Source organism: Paroedura picta, chromosome 5 (genome assembly GCF_049243985.1).
Source record: "Paroedura picta isolate Pp20150507F chromosome 5, Ppicta_v3.0, whole genome shotgun sequence".
Lineage (NCBI taxonomy): Eukaryota > Metazoa > Chordata > Lepidosauria > Squamata > Gekkonidae > Paroedura > Paroedura picta.
The window spans coordinates 86,520,911-86,543,769 of record NC_135373.1 but is presented as its reverse complement, the minus strand read 5'-3'; the positions used below and the strand labels follow the sequence as shown (position 1 = coordinate 86,543,769).

General features: G+C 41.1%; 1 protein-coding gene across 2 annotated transcripts in view; it reads right to left on the bottom strand.

Annotated features, from left to right (window-relative positions):
- The window catches only part of SYT1 (synaptotagmin 1), a 492,114-nt gene extending 471,580 nt beyond the window's left edge, over positions 1-20,534 (bottom strand). For both annotated transcript variants that reach the window (XM_077338894.1, XM_077338895.1), the window contains exon 1: positions 20,170-20,534. The gene's annotated coding sequence lies outside the window, so the exon portion shown is untranslated. The remainder of the gene's footprint in view (positions 1-20,169) is intronic.
- Positions 20,535-22,859: the final 2,325 nt, after the last annotated feature.

Genomic DNA, 22,859 nt, shown 5'->3' with positions numbered 1-22,859 from the left:
TGGATGCTAAGGAGAATTCAGTCTGATTTCAGCCCTAGCTAAGAAGAGTCAAGTACAAAAATTTTCAGAATTCTGACTGAGAGCAGTTCAACACAGACAGGAGAACTGGAGGAAAGCTGATATAGCAATTTGGAAAATTGGTAGACTCCCATTCAGGCAAAAGAAATGAGATAGATCTTCTAGTGAGAGGAGAATTTCCCTACCCAGTCAAACTGGAAGTTAGCTCAGAAGAGTGCAGAGATCCCTGGTCTGGTGTGGTTAGAAACTGCCTGGAGAAACCTTGTGAATTAGAAACTCAAGACAAGGAGAGTTGTTTCAAGAGAAGGAGCTTGGGTACTGAGAATAGTGTACTAGCCCTCTGGAAACCAAAAGACTCAGAGAATACTAAACAAAAGCCTCTCAGCATGAAGATTTTAAGTAACTCTGAACAGCACAAGAAACTCTCATTAGCTTGAAGTGTAAGAACTGAAGTCTATCCATGTACTGATTTTACCTCAGAGTTATCTGTACTGAGTTTTCTCAGGAATGTTACCCTTGACTTCACATATTAATTAAAATATCTGTTAATTTGGAAACTTCTCTAGTGCTACTTAATCATATAAGTTACTCTAGTCCATCACAGGTTCCTGTGATGACCAAACAGCCAAAATAGTATACTGTGACAGGGTGGGACAGCCAGAATTCTTCAGGAAATGGGAAAAAAAACAGAAAACTAGGGCTGCTCGGTCACAGAAAGGAAAGAAAGACAAACAGAAAATCTTGCTTCTGAGGGAAGGAAGTGGATGGGGGGGGAGCATCATAGAAGCCTTTCAGGGGGAAGCCTGCAGCTGAACAGATTGAGCCATGTCTCCCTGTCCTTGCATACACAGAAGCCATCTGGAAAAAAACATCTTGTTCTTGAAAGAGCAAATGATAAAAAGAAAAAAATCAGAAGTGTGGGCTCCCTGATAAAAAATGATAGGCACTTATCTCATTATTTCTCTTGTCTTGGGCTACAGTAACAATGCACTGCTTATTTCACCTTCAAATGTGGAAGATTTTTTCTAAATGGCTACCTTGAGAGCACATTTTGGAGTCAACATAACTGAACATGGGAAACACTGTTGCTCTGTCCTCATGCCAACACTGATTCTATGCAGCATGAGCCACTGTAGGAAATGAATTAACATATGTTTTGCATACATCTAGCAGGCAGTTAATTGGGGGTGGGGGGTGGGGAGAGAGATGTTTGTCAACTCTCAGAAAATGATGATATGTAGGCTATCACAATTTTCAGACCAGAGCCTCACTCTGAAGTTAAGCCCAAGGCAGCTGTGAAGGGGAAGGGAGCATATTTGATTTTTTAAAAATACAAAGACAACACATTTTTTAATAATCTTTACACAATAAACAAAATCTTATTTGATATTTTTTATCAAATTTGGACAATACCAAAAACAACCAAGTTTTACTCCCTACCACAGTAGAGGAACTAAAACTTTCAGTGGTGAAATACAGGAGAAGACAATCCAGCTCTATTCTAATGAGAAAAATCGAGTTGGAGTTCCACAGTATTTGCCAGGGAGAGTTTAATCCAATTACATTCTATATTTTAATCTTTTCTTAACACATTTTTTTCTTCATTAAATAAAGTACTTAAAAAGAGCAGAATAGTAACTATTGTATCTTTAAATTTGTTTCAAAGATACATAGCAGTTTTAGTAAATCATACATGAATTGAAATGTTTAATTAGAATCCAAATGGTGATTACTTAAGGTAGGAGGTATGTATAATTATTTATGCTTGTACAGAAAATGTAAATTATAGTTATCTATTATCAAAATTAACACATTACATAATTGTATATATGTTTACTTCATGATAATTTACTATTTTCTTATGACAACTAAGATGTCATAGAGGAGTACATTTTGGAAAGTGCTACTAATTAGTATTTATGTAGAAGCCAAAAATGCTGAAAGACCTGCACATGCATTATCTTGTTATTATCTACCCCGAAGATAGGGGCATATTGTTGCACTACAAGAATGACAAAAAGTGTCACTAGGGACTTTGCTATTGGTGTTTCAGTCACTAAGCATTTTCTTAACCAATCATTAGAAGAGAACATCACTAATTTTCAGTGTATTTGGAGAATTCTATGGTTCTCTGGATGTTTAAGGTATTCCTCAATGAGAAGAGCAAATGGACAGTTGGTCCTCAAATACAGGCCATCCACTGCTCCCAGTACCAGGACTGTACAACACACAATCCCAGGAGAGTTCAGGATGCACTCTCAAATCATTCAAAAACAATGATAAGTTAAACAGTCCTGGGTCAGTGTTCTGTGAGAAATGATGGTACACCCTAGAACATGCCCCCAGATCCTTATGAACAGAGAAATCTCCCAGCAGACAGGCCAATGGGGAAAGAGAACATGTTAAAATTAAAAAACTACAAAAAGGTAGAAACACCTTTAAAACACCAAAGTACACAGAAAGGTGAAATTAAATCCTCTTAAGAACTTGAAGATGGCAAGTACAAGGTTTCAAATGTGCAGTGCTGCTCTATAGCTTTAATGTAGTAAGCCCTTAGCTTTATTTTATGAATATTACTAGCTTCAAAGGCCGTTGATAAGAATGGGCTTTGAAAGGTCCCTCCCCCCCTGCCGCCGTATCTGATTCCCCATGGCAAGCGCACCCGAAGCGATCGGCTCCCTCCCCCCGGTGACTCCGCGGCTTCCCCATGGGGCGCCAAGCACACCTGATACCTCTTTGAGCTTGGTGGGCCACGGGGAAGCCATCCCCAGCCCTCACCCCAGCAAGTGCACGGCTTCCCCAGCCCTGTGCCCTCCTCACTGGGCCATTGCGGCCACTGGGAGCAGGAGCGTCAGCTGCAGCTGGCGCCTGCAGGGATTGTCCCAATCCAGACATGCCCAGCTTAGCTGGCCGCCTACGGATTGACCCATGCACTGGGTATGTCCAGATTGGGTCGATGACCCAGACACCACCCAGATACCACCTGGACAGGGTGGCTGTCCGGGACAGACAGGGCCGCCTACGTGGCTCTTTTAAAAATATAAGAACCACTAATGGTTAAGATACCTAAGGAAATATCCTTATTCAACAGACAGTTCACCAAGATCTGAGTCCTCACAGTTCTGGCAACCTTATCACCCTAAGCATATACCCTGAGACAACCATTCAGAAACGTATTTATGTTTATTTATTTATGCTTTGACTTTTATTGCGCCTATTTTCAAAAAAGATTCAGGCCTGGAGCAGAACATAACAGCCTAATGATATGCAATGGATTACACCGTGCTCCATTATGAGTTCAATCACTTCTATGCTATCAAAGTGTCTACTGTTGGTTGAAAATACGATCTTGAACAACTGACAAGCCTCGTTTTGACACATTTATTTGCTTTAGTGCATTTTCAAAGGATTGATTTTAATACGTTATTGCCTAGCAGGCAAGCAAATTTGGCCTACAAAGAGGACATAGGTTGACTTTTCTTGGTTTAAAATTGGCCGCAGCTTTATTTTGACCCCCAAGCAGGAGAGTTTGGAACAGCCATGGGATGGACCCCTGCCATTTTGCAAGCAGCAAACCACAAGGAAGCCCTGATCCCAATGGTGCCACGGGAGCTGCCGAGCACTCAGCCTGTCATTGAGCATGGCTCCCCTTGCGTGCTGGGACCACCAAGAGGAGGCAACCTTGAAATGGAGGAAGCCAATGGGAATAAGCCTCTGTTTGGTTCCCCCCAGTTTCCCTGCAATGCGAGCCTTCTGCCCTCCCAGCAGGGTTGGCACCATGGCTCAGCATATGCACAGTCTCTTAAGGAGGCCCCCATGATGGAGAGTCCGATGCACAGATGTGGATTCCTTCCAAAGGGATCCTCCCCAGGCCCAACTGCCAGCTGTAACAATATATAGTGAAATTATTAACATACAACTTATTTGTATAGAACCCCTGGCAAATAATCTATAGATACAAATGTTTCAATAGGCATAAAGCTTGAAATAGGGGTGGGTGGGTAGCTATCCAACTGGTCTTCCATGGGGCAAAGAGGGTGAGCGTCAAGCGGGCTGCTTCTATAAATAAACTTGGCCATGCCCCCTGAAGTCCACTGCTGGCCACAATTTTGGCAGGCTTCACACTGGCCAGTACAGCTATCTGCTCAGGCCTTGCCCCTGTGGCCTCTTCCTGGTCCTTCCTGCTACATCAGCAATCAGCAGTCTCTGGTAAGGTATGGCTGCAATGGTTTCACCTGGTGTAGGAGTCATGGCTAAGACAGAAGATGAAGTCTGAGTAGTTTTACTCATTGGAGCAGTGGGAAAATCTCACCCAGGAATTATATGCAGTTGTAAAGTAAAAAATCCCTAGCCACCCTTGTGGCCCTGTACAGAATGGAAGAGCCAAGTAGAAGTATCTTTTCCCTCTTAATAAAACAGTAAGGGGTGTTGGGGTGGGCTCAGTCCGTGATGAGGAAGGGCAACAATTGGTCCCATGACCCTGGACTGACAAGCAGAGGACCAGGACAGACCAAAATTCCATTCACCCAGCCCAGTCTGGCTGCCAGTCTGCTCCTGACCACCGCAGTGAGAGGAGGTCAGCAGGACTGCCAAGGAGAATAGGAACAGAGGCTTGGACAGGCTGTGCCAGCCCTTTTCGCCCCAAGGCTGTCCCAACTGTCATGTCCAACTGCAAATTGCTTCAGAACCCTGACAGAGCTGGCAGGAGGCTGCTGAGTGCTCCCCCTCCCCCTCCCTCCCCTCAGGGCTGCTGCAAGGGAGCCTTTGACAGGCCCTGATAGAGGGGAGAGAAGCCTTTTCCTTCAGAGAGCAACACAAGGGAACCTCAGGGCCTTCCTTTTGAGGGTGGGGAACTTTCCCCTTTGCCAGTTGGCTGACAGGGGAGGCCACAGAAAATCCCCTTCTTACTTAAAATACTGCTCTGCCCGGGGATTAGACACAGCCAAGCCATGGGTCTTTCTTTTTTGCAACTCTCTGCAGATTTGAGGCCTACTGCACAGCATTATTCTGCAGAAGAAACTGGCTCTTTTGTCTCCTGTTTCATCTGCACAACAACCCTGTGCAGTAGGCCTCAAGTCTTTCAATTCAACAACACCCTGTGTGGGGTGCCTTAAATGTTTCTTCTCTACCACAACCCTGCCCAAAGTAGCCCTTTCTACCTGGGGAGCCGAGCTTTATACTCTGCAGGTGAGCTGTAATTCCAGGAGCTCTCCAGGCCCCACCTGGAGGTTGGCTACCCCTGAGTTGGAAATATTCCTGGAGGTTTGGAGGTGGGACTTCAAAATTGTACAACGCCTCAGAGTCCAGCCTTCAAAGGAGCCATTTTTGCTTGCAGTTGTTAGGCAGTTGTGTAGGTGTGTCCCTCTTGGGCTATGGGCTATGGTCAGCCCTTACCAGCAACTGTTTGTATTCTGGGGTGCAGACAGGCAGACCAGCATCAGTCCTGTGAGTCTGGAAAGTGCAGGAAGATTTAAATAAATATTTACAGACTGAAACTGTAAATAGAGAACAAGTAAATGGCTGGAGACACATGGTAACTGAATTACTTTTTGGCCTGGCAAATAATCTTGGCCTGGCAAATAAAAAAAAACAGTATAAAAAACCTTACTAAGGTCAAGACTGCTGTGCACAGAGAGTCTTCCTCTTAGGGTTGCCAACTTCCCTGAGAGGCTTGCTACCCTACCTCCCTCATGGGGAGAGAAAGGAAAGACGATTGGAAAATGCTTTGAGACACCTGAGGCCTGCTGGGTCACTTTGGCCCATTCCCAGTTCTCTCACAACCCCACATTCCTCACAGTTTGACCATTGTGGAGAGACGAATAGAAAAGGTGTTTGTAAACCGCTTTGAGACTCCTTTGGGTAGTAAGCAATAGGGTACAAAAATCTGTTCTTCTAAGGAGCAACCATGAAAGAAGCATGTGGGCACATAACATTTTATCAACAGTGAAAAAATGGAGAAGAAGGAACAGGGTGGACACCTGTGTACTGTGACTAGCCCATGTGTATTGGGGCAGCGGGGCATTTCGGTGTCTGTGGTCTAATTCACACAAGAAGGGAAATGATGCAGAACTGGGAGGAATTGGTTGCCATGTAATCTTCCCCTATGAATGAAGTGTCTCCAGTCTGATTTTCCCTTCACATATCTGATGACATGGCTCTGGAAAGCTCATCTGTAACCACTATGCCACAATTCCCAAAGGTCAGTCCTCTTCCACATTCAACAAACACTCCACATCACAGGTTCTTGACACCCATCTCTCCACACCCACGCCCTCATTTGCCACCATGCCACCACAACCTCCCAGACAACACACACATTCAATCCCATGCCCTTACAGACTGGACAACTCCTCCCCTTCCTGCTCCCACTGCCAAGCTCTAGCGCCCGTTGTATTCCTGGATACAACGGGCTTTGCCCCTAGCATTTTAAATAAAACAATCAAGCAGGGCAGTAAACTGTGGGACTTCATAGGAGTGCAAGGAAGCAAATGATATAACTTATCTTCCCTTCCCCTTTAATAAACTAGCCATCCAAATCTTTGACTGCAGGTTTCAATAAATAAATATTTTTAAAAACCTTTCTATACCTTCTGAACAACAAAGTTAATTTTTTCTGCCTTAAATACTGACATTGCATAATACAGAGCAAAGGCAAGGAATTGAGACAACAAAAGGAAATGGAGTGATGAGGCTTGGCATGACAGCCTGACAGATTTAACTCCCTGGTTTTCATTTATATGGAGCTGATTTCTAGCTTATAGAGGTTCACTTAGCTACTAAGACATTACATTAGATTGAAAGAGGATGGAAATGAGTGAGAAATTTTAAAAGCAGATGCTATCAGCAAGGCTGACCATCTTCCTGCTTTGATTTTTCACAAGCTATATGAAGATTTTCCTCCAAGATTGTATTAATTTAACACCTCACTTTAGGCTTGATGTGAAAATATAGAATCCTATGAAATAACTATTAGCATGAGATTTAAGAATGTAATGTAAGAACATAAATATTATAAGTCCAAAAGCATATACTTATTCATGTTTCTCCATATAGACAGCTTTCTTGCTTTATATTTAATACAGCTCATTTGCCCTTTTGCATTATAGGCTTTGTGTAAACTGTAATTTCACAATGTCTATAACATCAATGCCTTATTGCCATTTTAAAAATTTCCATGTTATATATGTTGTTACCCACCCTGAGCCAAAAAGTAGTAGTAGTAGTAGTAGTAGTAGTAGTAGTAGTAGTAGTAGTAGTAGTAGTAGTAGTAGTAGTAATTATGGGGTTATGTGTTAACTAAACTCATGACTGTTCAGAACACATTTTAACGTTTTGTTCTTGAAAGGGGCATTTCTCCTGCATAATCTGACACCCAGGAATAGGCTCATGTAATGTATCTGAATCTTGGACTGAAATTCCTGCTGTTTGCTTCTCAGTTTAGTGGCCTTCAAGGTACAGGAAATAGGAATCTGGACCTGACATTCATTACTTCTGGCTTAAGTCCTATTGTTTAATCTTCAAGTTCTCTCATATTTGTCAATGGGAAACTGTTTCCATCTGTAACAAAAGGCACTTAGAGTGCCCTGCACTGGACACTTTCAGAGCAGATTAATAGCACTTTGTAAGAAGTAAGGAGAAGAGTTTATGAGTATATTTGATGATTTAAATATATTTTTAAAGCTAAAATTCTGAAAAATTAAGAAGTTGGCTTTTATATGCCACTTTTTGATGTGGAAACATCTACTGATGCAGCCCCACAAATGGAAGTCTATGAACATGACATCTGTAGTCCCACCCCCAGGGGCTGGACTAGTAAATTGAGAGCATGGGCGGCCTAGAAGAACAAGCGGCAGTGGCGGCTGGCAAGGCTCAGAGCTGAGCCCCATTCACCACGCTGCTACCACCTGTCCTCCAAGACTGCCCACACCTTCAGGAGAACACGGGAGGATGAGTGGTAGCAGCAAATGTGGCTTGGCTCAGGCCCTTACCACTGCTGCTTGTCCTCCAAGGCTGCCCCTGCTCTCAGCAGAGCAGGGGCAGCCTCAAACAGCAAGTTGTAGCAGCTGGCAAGCCTCAGAGACCAGCCCTGTTTGCCCCTCAGGACAGCATGGATTAGTGGCAGAGGCAGTGTGGCGGCTGGGGCCTGACAGCTGGACTCACCAGCCCTCACTCCAGCCATTATGTGGGATGTTTCGACATAGTGGCTGAGAATCCAGTTGCAAGCACTTTATCTCTACCAGAAGGAGTCTCAAAAGCAGTTTACAATCACCTTCCCTTTCCTCTCCCCACAACAGACACCCTGTGAGGTAGGTAAGGCTGAGAGAGCTCTGATATTACTGCTAGGCCAGAACAGCTTTATCAGTGCTGTGGCAAGCCCAAGGTTACCCAACTGGCTGCATGTGGTGGAGCGGGGAATCAAACCGATATCACCAGATTAGAAATCAGTGCTCCTAACCACTACACTGCAGTGGCCAGATTAGAAGTCAGAGCTCCTAACCACTACACCAAATTTGTTTACTTTAAGAATGCACCTTATACTTTATCAGTGCTGTGATGAGCCCAAGGTCACCCAGATGGCTGCATATGGGGCAGTGGAGTCTCAAACCCAACTTGCCAAATTAGAAGCTGCCAATCTTAACCACACCAAACACACAAATGGAAAGTTTCAGTTTCAGAAAAGTAGGTTGTAGGGAAAAGTAGGGAAGGCAAATGTAAGCCACTTTGAGACTCCTTCAGGTAGAGAAAAAGCAGCATATAAGAACCAAGATTTTCCACTGCTGACAGAGGCAGGAAGGGGCCCTTTTGACTACCAACAAGTCAATGCTGGGATGTACTCACATGAACAAAAGCTATGGGGATCTAAGGAGACAATGAGGAAAGAAATCAGGCTGATAGGATTCAACTCTGTGTTTTCAGAGATAAAGTCTAAAGTTCAGTACCATGGACAGGTTTATTCAAGCATGCAATTAATAGTTTACAGGCTTGAAAATAAGCTACATACTTGAGGCTCTTCTCTTGCACATGAGACTTAATTTGCCCTTTTGTTTGACCCTAATCAGGGTTTTCTATACAGTCAACTGACAAACAATTAGTGCCATGCAAAGCAGAGACACCCTTCTAAGACCATTGATTTCAACTGACTCAAAACACTTGGCTAAGATGGCACTGTATTTTGTCCCTTCAAACCAGTATTCAAACACAGTTTTTAAAGTATAGTCTAAATTTTAGGCTGGAAGGACAGTACAAAGCATAGAATGCTGATTCAAACATCACAGCAAATTATGGTTCATATTAAAAGAGAATAAGAAGAAAACCATGAAAGAGGGGAGATAGCACATGAGTCCAAGTTTAATTTTCAAACCATTCAGCCAAATTCAACTTGGTACAGTCTTTTGCTCCATTACCAAAACAGTTTATATTGGCAAAATACTTAATTATAGGAGTGGTCTACACTCTTAAGCACATATCATCAGGGCACATGGAAGGTTATAAATGCTGACCAGAAGAACTAGAAACCAGAATAGAAGTAGCTGACACAATCATCTGTGGGTACTATCACTGTGACTACACTTAAGACATTATTCATTCACATCAGTCAATGCAGATGAAATATGAGCCAGTGTACAAATAGAGCCACTTCGTCAACAATGCACACACACAACATTTTTTCTTTTTTCTCGGCTAGTATGGTATTGTGGTTAAAGAACATTACACTAGTATCTGGGAGACCTGGTTTCAAATCTCCACTCAAGCCATGGAAGCTCACTGGGTGCCCTTGGGCCAATCACATTCTTTCAGATTAACCTATCTTATAGGGTTTTTGTGAGGATAAAATTTAGGGGAGGAAAAGGAGGTAAGCCGCTCTAGGTTCTCATTGGGGAGAAAGGTGGGGATACGAATGAATTAAGGAAATTATTAATAAGTATGTGCCATGTGAAAATACACATGCTCCTGTCTTTGTTATCCTAAATGAGCTTGACAGCCCTATTAGTCTTCTAGGAACAAGTCTGAGAGTATTAGATGTTTTTGTGAATCACTATTAAGAAAGGAAATTGATACTTAAACACCTTGATGATCAGGAATAGCAGAAGATCAAAGTAAAGCAAGCACTATGGACCTACTCAAGATTTTGTATAACAATTAAATGGCCTCTCACAAGTTTCCTTTGCACCGCTGAAAATATTTAACATGGATACATTTATGTCCTTATATGTCTGTACTTGAACAGACTCAGGTCAAGTTCACAGAAGGGCATCTATCACATCCACAATAATAACGTAAGAGTGCTGAAGGGAAGTACCCCAAGGAAAAGAGGATGAGCTATGTAGATTTATACTAATACGTTTGGCCATTTGTCAATGAAATCTGAAAAGATATGATGATTCAATGACTCCTAAAATTAAAACAGCTGCTTCAGTTTAACATATTAATAAAAATGCCCTGCTTGAAGCAAAGATTCAGCCTAATGCAAATTAAACTGGATTTTCTATAAAGCCCTCAAAACAGAAGTTCATATTAAAAATGATAATTATAGCAGATCTTTGATAAAGAGTATCACTACAGAGTAACAATGTACAAGGAATTATGATCATTAACTTAAGGGCTTCCTTACAGTCTGCTGATCTCAAAATATATCTTGCCTTTAGGGTTGACTTTGAATCTTACAAACAGCCTCCCCTATGTTTGAGAGCCAGTTTGGTGTATTGGTTAGGAGTGCGGACTTCTAATCTGGTATGCCAGGTTCGATTCTGCACTCCCCCACATGCAACCAGCTGGGTGACCTTGGGCTCGCCACAGCACTGATAAAACTGTTCTGACCAGGCAGTGATATCAGCGCTCTCTCAGCCTCACCCACCCCACAGGGTGTCTGTTGTGGGGAGAGGAATGGGAAGGCAACTGTAAGCCGCTTTGAGCCTCCTTCGGGTAGGGAAAAGCAGCATATAAGAACCAACTCTTCTTCTTCTAAGAACCTGATAAGTCCCTTTTATTGGATACTTAGTTGTTTATTACTCTGCAAGCCAGCTGGTATCTTTTGGGGGTAAATAACATCCAGTTGAAGGTTCCAACCTTTTATGGAACTCTTACATTAATTGTGACTGGGGGAACCATCTTGGTGTAGTGGTTAGGAGTCCGGACTTCTAATCTGGCGAGCTGGGTTTGATTCTGTGCTCCCCACATGCAGCCAGCTGGGTGACCTTGGGCTCGCCACAGCACTGATAAAGCTGTTCTGACTGAGCAGTAATATCAGGACTCTCTCAGCCTCACCTACCTCACAGGATGTATGTTGTGGGGAGAAGAAAGGGAAGGAGAATGTAAGCCACTTTGAGACTCCTTCAGGTAGAGAAAAAGCAGCATATAAGAACCAACACTACTACTACTTCTAATTCTCAGATATTCAAAGATTTTAACAAAGTGACAAGTGCTTTCATTTCCCATTTCAAAAGATGGACTTTCTTGTCAATATTTATAAAAATACATCATATATTTTGCATACAGATGGTTCAGTTATTTATCATAGTTTGAGCCTAACCTGCAAGTCTCATTTTTATTAATTTTGCCTCAGTATCGATACAAATAGATTAAGAAACAGTAATAAAACCAAAAATATTGATTGCCTTGTAGCTCTTCATCATAGCATAAGTAGTTTTCCTGGGGCACTTCCTGAAAAAGTGCTGATATCTAAAAGATGACTTAATACATATTACTACAGAAAGCAAAATTCCATCCCCACTTTGGAAACTATTATAAAATAAACCAACACACAGAGCAAGATAACTGAAAGCCTGAAGCCATTTACCAAATACCATAAAATTTGTTTGAACTCTGCTGAGCCCCTTGAATATTTTTCTTTGCTCTTTGCACCAAACATTTCAAAATTTCAAGCTAAACCATTCTGTTTTTAATTATTATTTTTCAGTTACTCATACCAGCTTTGCAAATAATGTTAAGAGCACAACCATCACATTCATTCTCCTTCTCCTCCTAAACATATGCACTTTGAAATGGCTGTGTTCTGGATCTTGATCAAAATGTCTCATTTCATTCCCAATTAATTATTTCAGTGTCAGTAGCTCTTTAATTTTAGAAAGAATGAGGAAATGCACCATCACATGAGGAAATTATTACTCATTACAGATGACTAGGTGTACAATTTATTATCAGCTGCCTGAAGACATTAAAAAGTGGTGGGGCAATGTCCAAATTGTAGGAGAGAATTACCAGTGAGTTTAATGCATCTGCCTCACCAATCCTAGTTCATTCAAAATCATACCCTTTCAGTGCTTAATCTGACATGCTTTTCCTCACTTCCTCCATTCCTACCCTAAGCATGTCAGAAGTGAAGAGCCATGTGAACATCCAAACTCCATCACCTCAACCTTCAGTCTCTAGACACTGGTACAAGCATTTACAGGGGCATGCAAGAAACCAGAACATTGGAATAAACAATTTAGGCTCCAAAGCTTATCATTTACTACAACAAACATGTCTTCTCAACTATATTGGTAGGACAGAAACAAAGGGAAGGAGGATTCTTGAAACATGCACAGTTGAGACAACATGATATGATTTGGAACTGGTCCAATGTAAAATTGGATGTATTAAAATTCGATATGATTAATCCAGCTTAATCAGACTGACTTTGTTGGACTAGGTAGAGAGTTTATTTATTTATTTATTTATTTATTTATTCACTTATATACTGTCGTTCCCAACTGGGTTCACGGGGGTTTACACAGATAAAAGGTTAAAATACAATATACATTACCTTTTCTGCAGCTGACTTTACCTAATAACCTGCACATTTTGGTTGAGGTCATAATCTAGATTTTTATATATCAAATGGCAGCTTCATTATTGAGTGGAAAAGCAGACCATTAAAACATTAATGTTTGAACTTAAACATGATGCACCCAACGTTACTAAGCCTAAGAGATGCATATCTGTCTCTAAGATCCCTACATAATCTGTCTCACCAGCTCCATGTATGTTATTTATTCCATCCAAAACAATATATGATCCTTGCCTCTTCTTCAGCTTCCCAGAGTTTCTACCCCAATACTGTATGTATCTTATCTTCCCATTAAGGCTGCCGCTATACTACTCACAGATTACCTTAGCATCTCTCAACACACCACAGCATGGTATCTATCCATAAGGTTTTCAAAGCAAGAGATGTTCAGAGGTGGTTTGCCATTGGCTCTGTGTAGCAACCCTAGATTTCCTTGGTGGTCTCCTTCCAAAGTACCAATCGAGGCTAAAGTAGCTTACCTTCTTAAATCTGACAAACCTGAGCTAGCCTTTGCTATTCAGGTCAGGAAACTTATAAACCACAGACTGGCCACTTTGGTTTTCAAAGTTGTATTAGCTCTCACTAGGAAGTTACTGGATGGGGACAGTACTGTGCCAAGTTTCTCCTTTCCTGTAGGACTATTGTTCTGGCCAATTAAAATAAGGCAAGCAATGAATTCAACAAACAGAAGGAATAATGCAAGATCTTTGGTTTGTTTGCTTTGGGTTCTTCTATCAATAGTACCAATGAACATATTCAAGCTGTGCTCAATTTTCTTTAAACTGCTTGTCTCTGACAGAGGACAACAGTGATCACTCTGTTCATGATTACTACCATTTAAGGAAGTTTGAACTACAGCTTTCTTGCCCCTGAAAAGCACAAAAGTGATATTTGTACTAGAGTAAGCTTCTATTAGTTGCTTACCAAGCCAGTGGGAGTAGTACAGGCATATGGATGAGAAGGTCAACATTGATAGATATTATAGCTACATGTCTAACCCATGCTGCTATAAACCTGGCTGCAAAAGTATCAGCAGGTAGCAAGTGGCAGCACAACAGTGAAATACAGAACATCCTACATTTTATATTTCCAGGACAGCAGTGGGGGAGCTGCTTTCAAGATGCAGTCAGCAAAAACAAAAATAGTCTAGTCTTTGAAAGTGATCACGAGTCCTGTTCTCTACCATGGAAGTAATTTATCATATCCTTGTATCATATCCTTGTATAAAGGACAACTGTAGTGATCTTTTAGGGGGGGGAGAATCTAGCCTAATATAATGTCGGATAAGAAGATTGTCCCACTAAAGTCAGATAAACTGCAATTCAATGAAATTATGTTCTGCTTCTGCCTATAGCTGGAATTAGTTTATTTTCTGTTCCCAAAAATAGTTGGATGGCATCAAGATGGCACGAGGCCATGTCTGTTTGAATCAGATAAATTAACTGTGTGTCCCAGTTAGCTGGTTTTCAGTGTAAATTTCACAAATACTACTATTGTTATCACAATGGTTCCATCCTGGCTTCTGTAGTTATTGTAGCTAGAAGGCTTTTTTAAATGGTCTATATTGTATATGTACAAACTCTCAAACACTCAAATGTACATTTAATAAAGTACATTAATAAAGTACATTATGTACCAGTGAATATGCTATGACCCAGCATACTACCTCAATAATATGCTGTGTTTACCAAGTGCAAACAGAGTGGGCCAATACTTTGAATATTTTTATTTTTATTTATTTGTTAAATTGTATCCCACCCTTCACCTGGGACCTTGGGGTGGCTAACAAAACAGTTTGAAATACAGCTTGAATTACACTAGAACAGTAATACAGTTAACTAATATAAAGATAAAGGTAAAGCTATCCCCTGTGCAAGCACCGGATCATGTCTGACACTTGGGGTGACGCCCTCTAGCGTTTTCATGGCAGACTCAATACGGGGTGGTTTGCCAGTGCCTTCCCCAGTCATTACCGTTTACCCCCTAGCAAGCTGGGTACTCATTTTACCAACCTCGGAAGGATGGAAGGCTGAGTCGACCTTGAGCTGGCTGCTGGTATCGAACTCCCAGCCTCATGGGCAGAGCTTTCAGACTGCATATCTGCTGCCTTACCACTCTGCGCCATAAGAGGCTCAAATATAAAGCCTATCAATAATATAACTAACTAATATAAAACCTATCAAAACTTGGAATAATACCTCAACCACCAGATGGCTGCCCACTGCCCTCCTAAGTAGATCCTGATGGAACAGTGGGAACAGGGAGTATATATGTCTACCAAGAAGCTCAGGGGAACATTTCTACAACTCCATGTGGGATATTCAATGAGTTTTATCACTGCAGAGTAGAATGTGAACCCTGGTCATCAAAATCCTTGTGCAACACAATTAAATAAAACAGGTCACACATCCCCTTGGAGATTTGCCCGATTTCACATATCTTCTAGAAGCACTATAAAACTTCCATTTGGAAGAAAAAATAGCTGTTACAAGGTGGAGATTATATATTTATTATATTTTAACTAACTGAAAAGGGTTTTATTAGTTATTTATATATACATATATTGGTACTTGTCTTTAGCTTTTGGAATGAATAGGAAAAGCATTAAAATGAATAAAATACAATCAAAGATTTCAAAATGTTTCCAAAAGTTAGATGGTTCACAGATCTTGAAAAATAATTATGTGTACAATGTTATTTTACATACTATTATTAAGTTTATTATTATTAAGTTTTAACTGAGAATTTAAAGTATTATGATTAATGGGATAATTGCCTTGCTATATATTAAATACTTTTCTGAGTTTAACATTAGTTACAATAACTTACATACCAAACCTCCACATATTTACTCAGAAGTCAGTCCCACTGAGTTCAAATGAGGCTTACTCTTGAGTAAATATGCATAGTACTGCATTCTTAGTCTATTTTGCATATGGTTTCAAAGTGTTCCAGAGAGCATTACTTTGTCAAATTTGTATTTAACTATTGGATTGTTTTATTTGTTTTTATTTTTTCAGTTTAGCAACTAGAAAGAATGGACCTCAAATTTGCAGATGTTGAGAATCTAGAAGTGAGAGGCACAGCCCCCCTAGAAGAAAGAAGAAGAAATTCCCAGTAGATGTACCTTACAGGAACTGGCAAAGATTAAAAAAGACAAGAAAATGCTGAATTCCCAGAGCAATTTTAAATCAAACAGAGACTTCTAACTGCTGTTGTCTGGGAAGTTCAGACTGTCATTCTCAGAATTCTCAGTCTGCAGTAATTTCATCATGTTGGATGGAATTACTTACAAGGTAAGCTAGTCAAGAAGCTTCATGGTCTTTAGAATGACAATACATGCCGCCTAGGAGACACAGAAATAGCCATTTCAAAGTATTCCAAAAAAGTGGATAACTCACTGTTATTTCAAATGTTTACTTATAGAGGCATGAACACATAAATGTTCTGTTATTATAAACTGGTCATTTTAAAATAGTGTGAGTCAGCAACTTTTTTGAACATTGATTATACAAATGATCTCTCCAAATCCTCCCTAATCTTGGGCAAAGGGGAAAATTCAATTGGATAGAATATTAATACTGCCTCTAGTTGTTAGCTTTTCAGCTGAACAACCATTAAAACACTATAGATGTCTACTTTTAGAGGTCCATAATTCTGCCTGTATTATATTTTTCTATAAGATGTAAAATTATTTAAATCTCTTCAGTCCATCCCCATATAACATGAAAAAGATTAGCCCACCACCAAACAGATAGTTTTTGGTACAGAAAAATCCCGCAGATATTTGTTTATTTAAGTGTTTTCAAGGTGAAGTATTGTCAGCAAATATCACTGGTAAACACAAAATACAAGCTTTCCTTTTGTGTAAGTCTAATTAAGCTCTGCTGGGTACAGAATAATACTTAAAACAAACAAACCTTCTAAAAGACCGATAATGTTTTTCCTTTTAGAACTCCATATTAAGTTGTACTGAATCCACAGCTCGGAGAGGAAATAATTATCCTGGAAAAATATCACTACCGAGACAGTCCCCAAAACATGTTTTTTAAAAATCATGTGCTATATCAAATACCAAGATCTCATAGAACTCAACATCCAATGCAACTTATGTTATGGGTATAATGTCCCCGTGTTTATAATAAAAAAAAATAAATTTGGACAGCAGAATATAAATCTAGTTGATTTTCCTGAATTTGAACCACATTGCTCACTATATAGTTGCAAAACCACAGCATAATAAATGCCCCCCTATTTTCTATGTATTAAATTGTAACAATCTAGAAAAATTGTTCTTTAAAACACCTATTCAGATGTTGCACCATATATACCAAGTGCAAATCCACCAAGCTGTCATTAACATTCATTTTATGTTTATGGTCTTCTTAGAGTAACTGGACAAATATAGAGAATCCATTGTTTGGTCTCTAAGAAATAATGCCTTCCTACCTCTAAATTCTTCACCATCCTCTGCTCTGTAGTTTATTCAAGACTCCTAAATTTGAATTTATACTACTTGGAAGAACTGATGTCTGCTGTGGTACCATATTACCATTTCCTCATTCACTTCATTACTGGTGTTTTAGGCATTAGAGAATCTGTATTTGTTTAGCAGGGCAAAAGTCAGGTAATCTCCAGAATAGAATCTCCAACTCCACTATGAGTCCCCTAATGCACAGCTAGCATGCTGGCATCTAACATTAACAAGGCTCACTTAGGTACCCTTTTAATGTGGAGGAAAAGTAGGTTGGTATGAAATGGCTAGAGAGAAAACATATCCACAGATGCGATAGAGTGAGAACTTTCTACCTCATGCCATTATCCTCTGCCCTGTGGTTCTCTTTCAAAAGTATCACTTCTCATAAGACACGCCAGATGAGATTTGTGTACTACTTACATTAGAATAGTTTCACTGACTTCAGAAGAAACATACCAGAACAGATGCGTACTGGGATTCCCATTATATCCTTCAATTTCAAGTGTTCTAGCCACAGAATGTACTACCTTGATTATACATATTTCTCCTAGGTATTACCTATTTAAGGGGAGAAAAACACTGAGAAAAATGCCTCCTAAAGATGAAACTAGGTCAGATTTAAACAAGAAAGAGTCTTATGCCATTTTTAAGGCAATTAGATATATTGTGGCAAATATGCTGGCTTTTAAGGTGCCACAAAAAGATTCTTCAGGTTTTTTGTTGCCAAAGGCTAGCACAACAGCAGCTCCCCTAGAGCAGGGCAGGTTTACAGATTCGTGACAGAACATGTATTTATTCTCTCCAAGGGATATGTAGTCCTGAGGTTTTTGCATTTTCTGTCTGCTTTCACATAATAAATGCATGTAAATTAGGCATATATTTGTACGTTGAGTGGGGTGGCGGAAATCACTCATTAGCAAAATAGCTTGAAGGTGTCTCTTTAAAAATCATGAAACTGTGTTTTTAAATGTAGGTTTAAGATTAACTCCATCAGCATTTTTGCAAACTCAACCAAACGTCTGTTCTTAGACTTATGCCTGCTATATCCGCTTTAGAATTAAAAATAACTCTCTACAACAAAATGCTCAAGAGGCATGAAGAATGTGGATGAAACTAGGACAGCTGTTCAGAGTCTCAGAATGTAGTTGGCACAAGTAAGGGTCAGGTTTTGGTCTCAACACCTAAGTGCCTAAAACTGCTGTACCACATGAAAAACACATTATTTGGAAAACAAACAGGGCAATAAATCTTCTGAAAAAGAACATTTTATACTAAGAACATAGGGTCATACACAGAAGCACAGAAACTCCTTTTCAGTCCATTCACAAATGGATGCATTAAGTAAGGAAAATAGAACTCAACATTCCCCATGACTATTAGAGGAAAAGATTTCTCTAGATGTGAACATCAGTCTACAGACTGTGGCCAAGTGTCGCACTCTGCTCACTCAAAACTCCACTTGCAAAGCTTTCCAGTTACATTTACCCAGAGACTTCTTTCTACTGCTGACAGAAATCACTCAGCTGAGTCTGATAAATAATGGCAAAAGGCAGCTTGTGTAAGAGATAGTTGAATTATGGATTGCTGAAAACTGCCATAAAGTCTCGTTCCAATGAGCACGTTTAATTTACGCACTATTCTCCAGTAAGTAGTTTATATCTTTACCAAGACAACAGCAAGTAAAAGTCATAATTCCCCTTAAAAATGACAGCCATTTCCCTAACTTTTTGACTTCTGTTGCTTTAACTTTCTGCTAACAAGACAGGCAAGCCTAGATGCATCTCATTTTCAGTCACATCAAAATAGCATATGGCATACATACATTATGAATAGACCATTATAAACAACAGCCGGGCAAGGTGGAAGTATACAACAAATGAAAAATAAAGGGAATATTTTTATATTTTAAGAAAATTAAAAAGGGAGGGAACTGTCCACAGGAGAGGTAAATAGATACTCTGAGGCATTAGTTGTTTTCAGATGTCAAAATTACCACTTTAGTTATGTACTGCAACAACAAAAATCTTGCACATCCTTTGGGGAATACTGTTGGAGAATAACATCTATATCTGCCTCTAACTTGCAATGCTAGGAATTTGAAATATTTCAAGTAAATCCCCAGTCAAAAGGGACAGGGGAACTGATACATCCTGGTTCAAGATGTTGACACCGAACCTCTCTCTCTTTTCTTACTACAAAAAAAAAATTGTGAAGAGAAGAAACACCAAGTGAGAAGGCTGACACTTCAAACTGACTGCAATTAACTTTTCACTCCCCCCTCCTCGTTTTGTTCCCGGGGAGGGGGGGGGGACAAGAAGAGGCAGACATGGCCATCCAGAAGCTGATTTTCCTATCTGACAGCAAGACCATGAGGGCTTTTGCTTACTGCCTCAGAAAGCAGTTGCATTGCTTTGGACACACACGCTTTCGAGACCCTTTCCGTCACTGGAGCGGGAGGGCAGAATTCGTCCTCCAAAGCCCACCCCCCCGCCCTCCATTTCACCCCCCCCCCCCCCGTCACCCACCAGCTGATTTCTCCCACAGAAGAGAAAGGCTGGGTAGGCGGTGGAGGGCTCCTCCGAGCAGAGTGGGTGGAGATTGCCAGACAGCAACCCAGCCCAGCTTTTCAAGTCAGCCGGCACTGGCCAGCCTGCTTCCCCCAGTTCTCCGGAGTAGACACATGTGCTCGCCTCCCCGCCCTTTCCCCAGGCTACCCGGCTCGCCTCTCCGTCCATTTCGCGACCCGCACCTCCCCCCCCCCCCCGGACGTTATCGCTATCGAGACCCGAAAGCGCAGGCAGGGGCACAAGCAGCAAGTCAAAGCCACCGAGGGGAGACATTGCCCTGCAGCCTGGCGGCGACCGTTCCCACGACACTGCCTTACCTGGCAACCAGAAGCAGGAGCCGTCTGTCCTTCAGGGCTCCCGTGTCAGCGGCGAGGAGAATCTCTGTGGCGCTCTGCCTTTCCTGGGATGGGAGACTTCAAGACGGGAGAGCGCGCGAGAGAAGCGGGCGGGTGTGTGTGTGTGGCTGTGGGTTCCCTCCCACACGCGCACCTGCCAGGCTCGGTGGCCCCCTCCCCCCTACTCTCAGTGAGCCGGCTTTGTGTTGGGGGTTAAGTTTCAGCTGCCGCTGGCTGGCGAACTAAGAGCAGGGGGGAGGAGGAGGAGGCGGCGAGACTTGGGGGGCCGAGCGGAGTCGAGAGCATCACCGCTCTGCAGCTTCTCCAGGAATCCCTCCACTGAGAGGCTGGCCATCATCTCCCCGTCGTGACTGCTGGATTGGCTGAGAGGCGGGAATTGGGTCTCCGGGAGCCAATCAGGTGCCAGGAATAATAGGTGGGACTTGCTTAGCCAGCATCGCCCATCCCATAGCTACGTTAGCTTCTCTCTGTTCCCCCTAGAGTGTGTGTGTGTGTGTGGGGGGGGGGGCTAAGGAGGGAGTTCCCTACGAATGACAATCAAGGACATCAAATCCGCCTTTGGAACTGACAAAGTGATCCTGCCCCTCCCACTCTCCCTTTCTCCACCCGAGCGCTGCGATGGAAAGACAGACGCCCGGCTGACCTGATTCTCTCCATGTCCCCCTCCCCCGAAATTTCAGCCAATTTACAGTATGCCATTTTCAGATCAACAAAAGACAGACATAGTAAAGGCGAAGCAGCAGGGGGCCAGAGACAGTGAACTACAAAGGCAAACAGAAATAATAATTATAATAATTTAAAAAACCCACCAAAGCAAACCTTTACCCAAAGTCAGGCTGGGGTGTCTACTCCGGATGGCCAAGAACTGACCTGTCAATCATCTTTTTAAAACCTGTTTATTTTCATTCTCTTTTTCCTCTGCAAAGCTATAGCAATTTGCCTGAGTCTTTTTAAAAACATTCCAGATAGTAACACTGTCTTTTAAATCCCCTTTAATTTGGTTCCTTCACATGTTTCATGCCCAACTCCTGTCTGCCTTCTGTAGCATCAAGTAAAATTAATCACAGTATTAGTTTTGAGGACTCTGTGGCATCTAGTGTTTAAGTAAAACAGAAGCAGTGGTGTTCATAGGTTCTTTACAGTTTTGGTTCATTAAGATTTGATCTCATAATTGCTCTGCAAAAGGCAATTCACACACATTCACTTATGCGCATTTCTCCAACTGTTGGTTACAAGTGCCTGGTTAGATTATGAATAAGAGCTATGCAGAAGCTCCAAGGCAATACGCAAATATTGTGCATCCAATTTGTTCACACTTTAGTTTTCTGGCTCAGTTCTTCACAACACTATCTTTATAGGCTCTCATATTATGACTGGAACCAAAAGGTCTTAACCACCTGTTGGCAGCTAGGTGTAAAAACTTTGTTCTAACTTTCCTTTGTAGATAAAGCCTGTGTTTTTTGGGAAAGAATTTTGACACACAAGATGTGTGTTGGAAGCGGGTAACTATATGAATCCCAGGCTTGGGTTAGCAACTTGTTCTTAGTTATAATCTCCTTTCATAAAGTGCCCTGATGTACTCTCCTTGAATTTAATAAACAGCTTTGGATTTTTTGCATTAAATGTCTCCATTTGTTTTGTCTCCAGTGGAAGAGTATTTCAAGTTCATGACACAGGCTTTATGCCAAAAATTAAAATAAGTGTTATGTTTTATTTTGATGGTAATTGTAAATGTATCTCTCTGCGAGCCATGGATTGTGTACTACTGATTTCCATATATTTATACTCCACATTTATACCTAAATTACTATAGGCATATACATATTGCCTGTACATGCATACAACCATTTGTAAGAAGTCAACATGCATTCACTTTACAAATGAAACAGGAACAAATACCTGAAGAAATGTTTGATTTCAATCATACATACAGCTGTACATGTATTGAATGTAGCATAATAATTACTCAGTAGACTTATAAAGAAGAAACAGTGTACATTGTTTATGGATTACAAGTGTGTTCACTGTAATTTGTGAACAAGTGTAGTGTGTTACAACATTGCCTTTTTAATTTTAGGATCATTGTCTTCTCATAACAACCCTATTAGGATGATTGTGTGTGACTGGCAAACTTCTATGACAGAGGATTTTAATTCAGCTTTCCCAGCAGTAGGTATTTAGAGGCATACTGTACCTCTGAACATCATTTATCCACTAATCTAATAATAAATATTTCTAGTACTTCCTAAAATCTTTTACTATTCAGAAATTTCCTTCCAGATGAAAACATAAATTTGAGATGCAGCCATGTTTGTAGTTCACTGAATATCTGCATTTAAGATTACAAATTATCTCATTGTGCATCAGATTAAGGCTTTGCATGACAGAAGTGGGGAGGATGGATTTAAGGACAACTCATCCCATGGATAATAACCTCATGAGTGGGTAGCAATGGTAGTGGTGGGGTGCCTCATCAGAGTAGTACATACTGAAGAGATTGGAATGGATGTTTAGGGAGACTCAAATGTGCTCTTAGTACTGCCTTTAAAATCCATCTATAAAGGTGGTTTCCATACAGGCACTGGCAGGCATGGTTTTTCCCTGTGCTTTCTCCACCAGCTGATGGAGCACAGCAGCTATGGGGCTTCCCA